Source organism: Epargyreus clarus, unplaced genomic scaffold (genome assembly GCF_041222505.1).
Source record: "Epargyreus clarus isolate Ecla_fem2 unplaced genomic scaffold, WU_Ecla_fem_2.2 ptg000031l, whole genome shotgun sequence".
In the NCBI taxonomy this organism is placed as follows: Eukaryota; Metazoa; Arthropoda; class Insecta; order Lepidoptera; family Hesperiidae; genus Epargyreus; species Epargyreus clarus.
Genome location: NW_027332236.1, coordinates 6,855,089 through 6,865,523, shown reverse-complemented (window position 1 = coordinate 6,865,523; position 10,435 = coordinate 6,855,089). Strand labels below are relative to the sequence as shown.

Below are 10,435 nucleotides of genomic sequence, written 5' to 3'. Positions count from 1 at the left end.
TCTTTAAATTAAAAATGATAAGCTTATCTTATAAATCGTATATTTAGGTGCATTGTATGTTGTCTATAAGCAAATGAACCGATGCTTGATTTATTAAAAATAATTACAACAAAACGCGAGGAGGTACCGCGTGCATTGGTAACGGAACAACAAATTTGGCACTTTGGCCGTTTTGCCGAAGGTCGAGAGTTCTTGCGAATGCGAATCTGTGAATACAATGATTCAATCTACAGAACGTGAACCCACGCGTTTTAGTTCACTACAGGCTATCTCAACGACGCACAGTATATCTGTGGCGGCTACGGGGCGCGCGCGTCCGAATAATTAACGTATCCGATATTCGTAACTGATCCGAAAACGCGATCCGATGACGCGTGATCCGTTCGGAATCTACCGGTGTTTTGTGTTACCTATTAAGTAATTAAGGTGTTTTATTTGGAAATATCGGTGGGTATTTTAAGCAATTTATTTTATTTTTTAAACTCAAGTCACATAGAAAGATAAATAGCTCAAAGAATTTGAGAGAACATTATTATCAGTGTTATGAGAAACTCTAGAAAAATTAATTGTGTTATCAATCACCTATCATGCGTTTGTACCTTAGTGCAATGTTAATTTGTTTACATAAAATAATTCGTGATAATAGACACTGGCTATTGTACAAATATACCTACTTAGATGCAATAAAATAGATTGTTGTTGCAGACTTAAGTGCACTTTGTATTTTATATCTATCTTTTAAGTGCATTTATCTTTTGTGCCGATTTTTGTGCCGTCTTCGTTGAAGTCTATTTAGCTCAAATTTCGCCTACTAGAGAATTCTAGCATAGATTCCGCGTTTACTTGACAAAATCCGTGATAATGACATTGGTCATTGTTCAAATACGCCTACTGTATTAAAATGAACAATGTCAATATTTATATGCGCTTAATATTTGACCTCTATCTAAATCCTTATTTCTTTTTGTGACGGGTTCGCTGATCTCAATTTTGCTCTTATATTGACTGTTTATAAGGAGCTCAATTAACAAGTACTACTTAACTACTTACCTTCTTGCATTGTTACATAGGATTTTCTGCATAAGGATTTTGTGTTGATAAGTGAATCGAGCAGGATCAATCAAAATTTTGCTTTTACTCGTATATGTCCCACGATATGCAAAATCGCAAGCTATACTGCAGACTTGCAGGGAAGATTGGATTTCTTATATTGTATTACGGTCTTACGATGCTCTAATCAATCCGATGTAGAGAATAATACTACCCCCGCAGAAATATAAAAAATAGTAAATATAACTAATTTGTGAAATAATTCATTTTAATGAAAAAAAAACTACTAAATTAGGTACTTACTTAAAATTTTCATTCAGTGATATTAATCAGTTTTAAATATTGATCCACTTTTCTGATATTGTTTCCACTGTTTATTTTGTATTATATAATAATGTACTTTCTTTTCCACTTGTAAATATATACATTAGTATACCTTTAACAAGTTAAAATAATATTGAAAGTAATATAAGTCGTACCTACTTAGCATTGTACTTCAAAACTACCTAAAGAAAAAATTAAACCTTTTGCCCAATGATACAGAACTTTTTAAAGTATGTAACAAATGGATTCAAAAAAGATTATTTTTATATTTATGTGCATTGGTACTTATATTTCATTTTATTAATTTCTGTTCTAAAATAAATTTATTCTGAATGGCTCTGATTAAAGGTTAAATGCCATCAAAAACAATGCTTGTAAAAAGATCCAAGTCTCGCCATTCAATTCTTCTACCGTAAAAAGTCTTGAGATCTATGTAATACCAAGCCGGTAATGTATGCAGTCCCTACTTAAGGGACCTTCTGTCTTAAGGTATTATCTCACTATCTAACCTAACAACATCTCATGGGACCATACCAATTTTAAAAATATTTTATGTTCTAAATAAATTAACGTGGCAATCGTACTGCAAGTCACATTGTGTTTTCATCTTATCATATCGCATCACACAAGTACGATTGCCACGTCAATTTATTTAGAACGTAAAATATTTTTAAAATTGGTATGGTCCCATGAGATGTTGTTAGGTTAGATAGTGAGATAATACCTTAAGACAGAAGGTCCCTTAAGTAGGGACTGCATACATTACCGGCTTGGTATTACATAGATCTCAAGACTTTTTACGGTAGAAGAATTGAATGGCGAGACTTGGATCTTTTTACAAGCATTGTTTTTGATGGCATCTCATTCCTTTTTGTAGATATTTCTACTCTTTTCCTTTCCGGTACCTTCCACTAGTTGAATCTCAACAACAGATTTTTTAAAGGCAATTAAATTGTTTAGGTAGTCTTTGTAGTTATGTAAATAATCTTGCCATTCATCATCACTTTCATTCGAACATGACAATAAATTAAATCTAAAAAAGTTACTATTTTGACAACTGAAATTATGCCCGTTATCCTCAGGAAAAACATCTTCTAAAAACATCTCTACTGATTGTGATTTATTTATTGGGATTTAACGTGTCTTCGTATTAAATAATCGACATCCCTTACTTTCTTCTGAATATCCGACAAAAATCATTGGTAATCTTTCACTGACTTCGTCGGACTCCGGTTTTTGATATAAACCACAGTATTTACTGCTCTTGCTCAAATTAGTTTCAATTTATAATAGACTTCTGACTTCTGAAATGAAATGAAATATTTATTTAATAATGATAACATTCGTTTTAGACTTCTCGCATATACAATAATAGTTCTGTTAGCTGTTTCAACCACAACAATTTGTTAAGGGGTATACAGTATCGCCTTTTAATGTAGAATTCCATTTGTTGATAAGAAAATATTGAAAGCTCTATTACAAAATGTCGTCCCACCATCTGATCTCATACATTTGTTCGACTTGCTAGTTCCTTTTTCAACACTTTATATTTTTGAAATTTCTTAAAGACTCACTCTTATGTTTTAGAAAATAAACATTCATCGTGTCATTCGAGAATAATAGTCGATAAATAATAACATGTACCTTGAACCGTTGAGTGAACTAGCTTCCATGCGACTACATAAATCTGTATGTACGATCTCCAGTATATCGTTCGTTCGCGTTCAGAGGTTTGGAAATGGTTTCTTACTAGTCGTCATATCCGTCGGTAATGTTCACATTATCAAGACCAGTCATAATATTCTTTAAAATTCGCATATATTCCGGATTAATAAGGGCTAGTCTTCTATGCCAATATTTATTTGACATTGTCAAATTACATATCGGTGATTTGACAAATTGTATATATACCATTTACGTTGTGGCCAGTTGCGATGATAATATCCATAGAGTTACTAATAGTGCAACCGTTTTTCAAGAAATTAACAGTAAATCCTTTTTCAGTAAGTTTACTCACCGCTAACAAATTCATACTTAAAATTATTTATATTAAAAAGGTTTCTTATAATAATTTCCACGTTTTTTCCGGGTAGGTACTAACACAAAATAAAAACTAACAGAAGTCAATCTTCATACAATGTGGGCTGAAGTAACGCACACGTAGACACCACTTACCGACTCTTTATCTCGGGGGGACTCGAGCGCATACGTGCGCGACTGTCAGTTCATTTCTGACACGCGTTTGTAACTGTTTTGTACAAGCAACGGAGCAAAATAAAATACCCTAATTGTGCAATGGACGGTTGTTTAAATTCAACGTTAAACTGTGGATTTTCGTTTTTTTATAGCTATCAATTATCAAGCCACTAGGAGCTGATATTTTTGGTGATCATGGCAAGAATATGTTATAAAGTGGATATCTAAGCTCGATTTATATAACAGTTTCCTATTACGAATCATTTGAAACGAACTTAACTAAATTTTTGTAATATTGCGTTGAAATGTTACGTACCTAATCTTACGTAAGTTGAAAACATGATTTTTTGTTCGTATATATATTGGTTTGTCTTTAATGCCATTTGGTAGGTTTATGTCTAAAACGGATAGGGCAAAAGGAATTGTGTAATTAGGGTAATCCGTTTAGAAGTTATTAGGGATTTTCTATTGTGAACATTGTATTTTTTATGTGCTTACATATAAAAAATATTTTCATAGACATTTATTTATGCTCAATAAGGCCGAAAGGAGATGTTTCAAAATGTATGGGCTCCCGGACACCTTTTGTACACTATATTAAAAATTAAGAAAACTTGCAAAGAAGGGGGTTAATTTTCTTCAAATCATGTTCGTTTAATTGTTAAAAAACAATAATTTACACTTAAACTTGCAACACAACAGTGTAAAAACATCATGGCGGTAGTGATTACCGTAATAATGTCATCTGTCATTCTATTTTAACTTACTATATACATTATATACTTTTTAATATATTTTTTACGCGAATGGGCGTAGATATATAAACATTGTATTGTGTGTATTGAGAAACAAGGCCTATATTTGATAAACATTAATTATATTTACTTTCATAAATCTTGACTTAAAACAAACATACCAAAATATGTACTTCTATACCAATTTATTTTCGTTAAAATATTTAAGCGTGTAAATAAAACAACTTTAAGTACACATTTGATCATATTTTACTTACTCTTCACTTAGATACATTATTTATTCATTTTAAATATCTTCCCTTATCAATATTTTCATCCTGTGACGAGCTCAGCCCAAACATCAAACAATGGGCATAATATGAGCGCAACTACCTACGAGTACGGTTCGTTGCCCAGCGATGCAGTTGCAATAATAACTGATTTTGTCATCCCAAGAATGTTCTTGTCTTGCTAATGTAATTATCTAAAAAAGAGAAATGTAAAAAGATTAGCTTCTGTAGTTTAAAATTATTTACGATTATTTCACGATTAATACAACAACTGATGTATATTTTACCTGATGATATTGAATCCTTGTCAACACAATCCACAGCGATCGCACGAAAATCACAAGAGTCCATAAAACATAAGTTGGGTAAACAAGTAAGGTAGAATCACTCCATAATCGTAAGCAGCACAGAGCAGAAACATATTCAGGATTAAAATGGAATCTTCTCATCAGTACCTACATATTTATTCAACGTTTACATTGGAGTCACTTGGAGTCCACTATTATAATATGTATATATCCACTTTTACGCATATCAAATTGACAACTTCTTCTTTTTTAATTCGACATGTCACTTACATCTATAAAACCAGATACTATTTAAAAGGTGGTTTTGTTATTATTATTATAAATAATTAATTAAATTCAGAAATAATGACGGGATACCCAAAACAAAAGCCAGGTTGTAAAGTACTAAGGAAACAATAACTTTACGACAAAAACAGCGAAATACAGAATTACCGACATCCAAAGAGTATAGTAACCTATGTGTGGGGTACACATAGGTTCCCGACATCGACAGTTTTGAAATTGACAGTACTTGACATTGACAGTATTCCGCCATATTTAATATTTCAATGAGGATTGCTTATTTTAAATATTTTTAAACACGAATACTTTAGGTTATCAAAATATATGTGTATTTTTCTTCAATTATACAAATTATTCGTGTTTTTTAGTTATAATGTACATGAGATGGCCGAAAATGAAACATCTCCTTTGCCTAAACACTTGTTTCCTTGGAAACAAACTTATTATTATTTTATAATGCGGTGACAGTTGCTAAACCTCACGACAGTTATTGTATTTTGTGTATGTTACCGTTAGATTGTAGAATACGTTAGCATACACATTAACTAGACTTAAGATTAGCTAGAAAATATGCAGATTAACTATGTAGTTAAAATTCGAAACATCTTTTCAGACTTGTTCTTAGGGCTAAAACACATGCCTTTTTACGACACGACGACGTATCGTGACACATAGCGACATCGTGCCGCAAAGCGATATTGTTTCGTGAAAATATACAATGTTTGTCGTAAATGCATGACACGACGACGCATCATGGCATGCACGGGTCGACGTCAAGGGGTGAAAATTGATACAATCTTCGTTTTGTACTTTAGGTAGTGGGCAAGCTATCTGCGTTTTAACTGATTTAGGCACATTAGCCGTAACATCTAGTTTTTTTCTCATGACATTTGTCAGAAATTCGGAATGTTTTTGATATTATATAACTTTTTAGGATTCCATACCCAAAGGGTAAAAACGGAACCCTATTTCTAAGCTGTCCGTTTGTCTGTCTGACATAGAGCTCTATTTCTGGAACCTTAATAGATAGAAATTTAAAATTTTTACGGAATATGTATAATGGTGGCCGCTTTAACAATAAGTACTAAAAGTAAAAAGAAAAACTTTCAAAAAAGTGTGTGTGTGTCAGCTACGACGCACGATTGGAGTTTACTCCTTACGAACGATAATTATGATATATATCGAATAGAAAAAAGGGTAAATGAACGCATCTGCTAAAATGATAAGAGAAACAAACATATATCTGTAATTATTCGGATTATTTATATTACTTCAATAATGCGTATTACATAAAGTATGTTACAAAATAATATAAATAATAATAATAATAATAATATATAGATGTCTACAATAGATGCTACTATATGCATTTATTATACAGCATGCATACCCTGTACTCGGCAGCAGTATACAAGTTGTGGTAGAACTTCGTAATACGCAGGCGCGCAACACACATGTACAAACATACGCACACATTCAACTCTCAGACTGGAGGTAGTGAACTATACAGTGAGACTACGAAGTATCGCGCAAAGAGGAGACCCCGAGAATGAGATACGCTGTGTAATGTATTCCATCTCATTCTTTTACACGTGCAATCCTACAGATATACATATATGTTTGTCTCTTTCTACGTAACGCCTCAACTTTTCGTGTTACACTTGATTTTACTCCTCATAAAATTTCCGTACCGGGCCTTATAACTCAAATCGTTTCTTAAGGAGTAAACTCCAAAAAACTTTCAAATAAAGGAGAGTTGCCATACAAGGACCTTCTTTTTCTTTATGAGGAGGAAATCTTCAAAAGGTACTCGACGACGTGAGAGTGACGCCGGGTTATGTGGGACTTTAGCCGCACTAAAATCCTCCGGTGGCCGTCCTCAACGTTTGTTGGAGAACTCCGGGATCTCCGACTGAACGTAACAGAAGTCCTTTAAGCGCGATGCCCCGATCGAGCTCTGCCCTGGGAGAACAGTTTTCGCTGCTCCTAAACTATCCGGTGTTCACGACGGTATGCGACTACACATACCGCCGTCCTTCCCGGGGACACTTATTGGACGGTTCGAGCTCCCTCTTGCCACTCCCAACTCCGGAAGCCCCCTTGTAGTCGCTTCTTACGACAGGCACGGGATATCGTATCTAACCCTTTTTTAGTCCAGGAACTACAGAGACAAACATATAAGGACCTGCTATTTTTTAGCGTTTTTCATTTGAAATGTTCACAATGCATTATATGGCTGCTATAACATCAATTAGTAAAAAAAAAATAAAATAAACAAATATTTTTTGTGGTACGGAACCCTCAGTGTACGAGTTCGATTCGCACTTCACCCATTATTTGAATTGAATTTAAATTGAAGTTGGAATTGAAAACGTCTTTTGTCTCGAGAATAAAAACAATTGACGTCGCCTATAATAGTAGGGGAGCCCAAGACGGGATTTCGAGAGTGACTCGAACGCGGCAGATTAAGATATGGGAGATACCTTACATCCTATAGAGTATCTTAAACTATCCATTTGGGGGGTTCAACCAGGGAAGTCCATCAGACTATTAATAAAAAATCGTATTATCTATAGTAGCTTAATTACATGCTGAAAACAATAAATTTATAATCTGATGGTTTGAGGGCGGCGTTAGGAAGTAATAAGGTTGCAAAAAATCTATACCTGGACATACTCGAGTGCGGTATTTTTTTTAATACGAAGGAAATAATGCTAGAAAATATGCACTATCTGATAGCGCCATTTATTAGCATGGATCCCTGGAAAGTAATGGTGTACAACAAACTAAAGGAAAAGGCAAATTTTATGGAAAATACATTATTCTTTATATATTCTCATTCTATTTTTTTTTTCAAATCGTCAGTATAAAAATCCCCTCCGCTAAATCGTCAGATGAAGGGTTATGATAAGTAAAACATCAGCTGGAATTTCCTGTATAATAATCTTACGCCCTCGAGTGTGCCAAGATAACGTTTTTTTTTGCATTTTCGAAGAGTCACTGACAGTCTTTCGAATCGAATCGTCAGTCTTTCGAATGGGGGACTCATCTGGGGTAACTTCATATGCCCTTTGAAAATCTAATGTGCTGGTTACTTTTTTTTCCATTTTTACCTCTCGTATGGCTGTCCCCCTATGCAAACCAGCAAATAAACATATTTCCGGCATCAGAGATATATACTCTATCACTAACCTGCCGCGCCTTGAGTATTTCCCACGGTGAATCGAAAAATATCACACAACCTTTTCTTCACTGTGTAATCTACACAATCGTATACGTCCTATTGACACTCGAGTTTCTACCCATTTAACATCATGGGCTCCCCTACTACTCGTACATTTCGCGGACAGAAACACAGATTCATTAACTGCAAATGTAACTTTGTAATCCTATATAACTTATATAGGATACAACGTTATTTAATGTAGTTGGTGTATCTAGATAACTGGACAGAAATTGCAAAATATTTTAGTTTTTCCATGAGTTATATACTAAACACTAATTGTATTCTCAATTTCAACCTTCTATGTCTGCTGGAAGTGCCTTAAACTTTTGATGATCGGTCAGTCAGTCAGTGAGTGAGTGACAAAATTACGAACTTTAACTACTTATAATTCTTAAACTACTGGTTCAAATTGAATGAAATTTGAAATGTACCGTGTCTATACAATGCTTGCTTGGCTCCTGAAAATTCAGGCTTCTAGCTTCATATGCAACGAAGTTACAGGGGGTCAAAAATGGGCCGAATTGCTTCGGGAAAAGTATGGTACGGCCGTGCCGCTTCTTTTGGCTCGACTTGGCGGAGGCACTGCCGTGCCTCCAGATAAAATAATACAGGCCTTGTGTCAAAATAAATTACCAACGGCGCCTTAAATAAATAAATTAAAACTCTATAAAAAGAAAGTTTAAGAAAGCTCAAAGCACCATCTACGAGTATGTATAATCTTCAAGATAATATAAGATGATCTTCAAGAAAGCAGTAAATAAACATTTGTGTCGGAAATTCATCATCATCACCAACCCATTACTGTCCCACTGCTGGACACGGGTCTCCTCTCATAATGAGAACGATTACGCCTTAGTCCACCGCGCTGGCCAAGTGCGTATTGGTAGACTTCAATTACCTTTGAGATTTTTTTATAAATCTCTCAGGTACGCAGGTTTTCTTCCGATATTTTCCTTCAACGTTTTAGCAAGTGATATTAATTTCTTATACGGACATAATTTTCAAAAATGAGGTGCGTTTCGAAAGGGAGGAGCCTGGGATTTGAACCTCGGACCCCTCGATCGAGAGGCCGAGTTTCTTAACGAGTAGATTATCTCTGCCTTTTCGGTCATTAAAAAACATTTAAAGTGACGAAATCTGTTTTTTAATTTGGAAGTAGCAGACGAGCATACAGACCACCTGCCAAGTGACCACTGTATACCACGCGTTGTTACCATTGAGGACTAAGTTGAAACGACCCGGATAATTATGTCTTACCACTAACCAAAGCAAAGCAGTGCTTAATATTATTGTTATAAAGGCAGAAAAAGGTCTGACGGTGATGCCTCTGGAGTTGAACCACAAAAAGTCTTACCAATTTTTTTCTTCCAAGGCTTTCATTTTTTCATTAGTTACCTATACGGTTCTAAAAAGAAAATTAGTCATTCAATAATCGTTATAAGAATAAAATGCACTTGAAATTACATATTTATAAATAGTTTATCCTTATAAGTTGCGGTAACATAGCACATCTATGTAACTCTATGCATAGGTACTATCTTCGTGAAAATCCCTGCATACCATCTTTTTTTATCTACGGAAAAATAATTACCGCTATTTAAGGGACTCTGGTAAGGGATACATACTTTTTCAAGGTATTTAAACTTAATCCTCAGGGGTAACAGCGCATCTTTGGGCGACCACAGGTTGGAAATTAATCTTTTATCTGAGGTTGGTTACAGATGCCCATGGACGGCAATAGCCACTTACCTGGTGGACTGCATTCTCGTCTGCTACCCTTAAAAAGACATTGCCACATCTCTGAACAGTAGATTACTTATACTTGATATTTTTTATTTTACTATACCGCATTATATTCAACATTAAATTATTATAAGGACTATCAATAATCCAGATACGTTTTATTTATCATACTGCATTATAATAAACATTACATGATTATGAACACTATCAATAATACGGAAGGTAGGTATTTATCGCTATGAAAATTTCTTCGGGCAAAGAGATACACATAAGATCCGAAAA

General features: G+C 34.4%; 1 long non-coding RNA gene across 1 annotated transcript; it reads right to left on the bottom strand.

Moving 5' to 3' along the window:
* Positions 1 to 2,481: 2,481 nt before the first annotated feature.
* On the bottom strand, positions 2,482 to 8,037 carry LOC140754739 (uncharacterized). The gene is made up of 3 exons (XR_012103697.1): positions 4,882 to 8,037; positions 3,019 to 4,788; positions 2,482 to 2,678 (listed from the first exon to the last, which is right to left on the bottom strand). It is a non-coding gene; the product is annotated as an uncharacterized LOC140754739 (long non-coding RNA).
* Between the last annotated feature and the right edge of the window lie 2,398 nt (positions 8,038 to 10,435).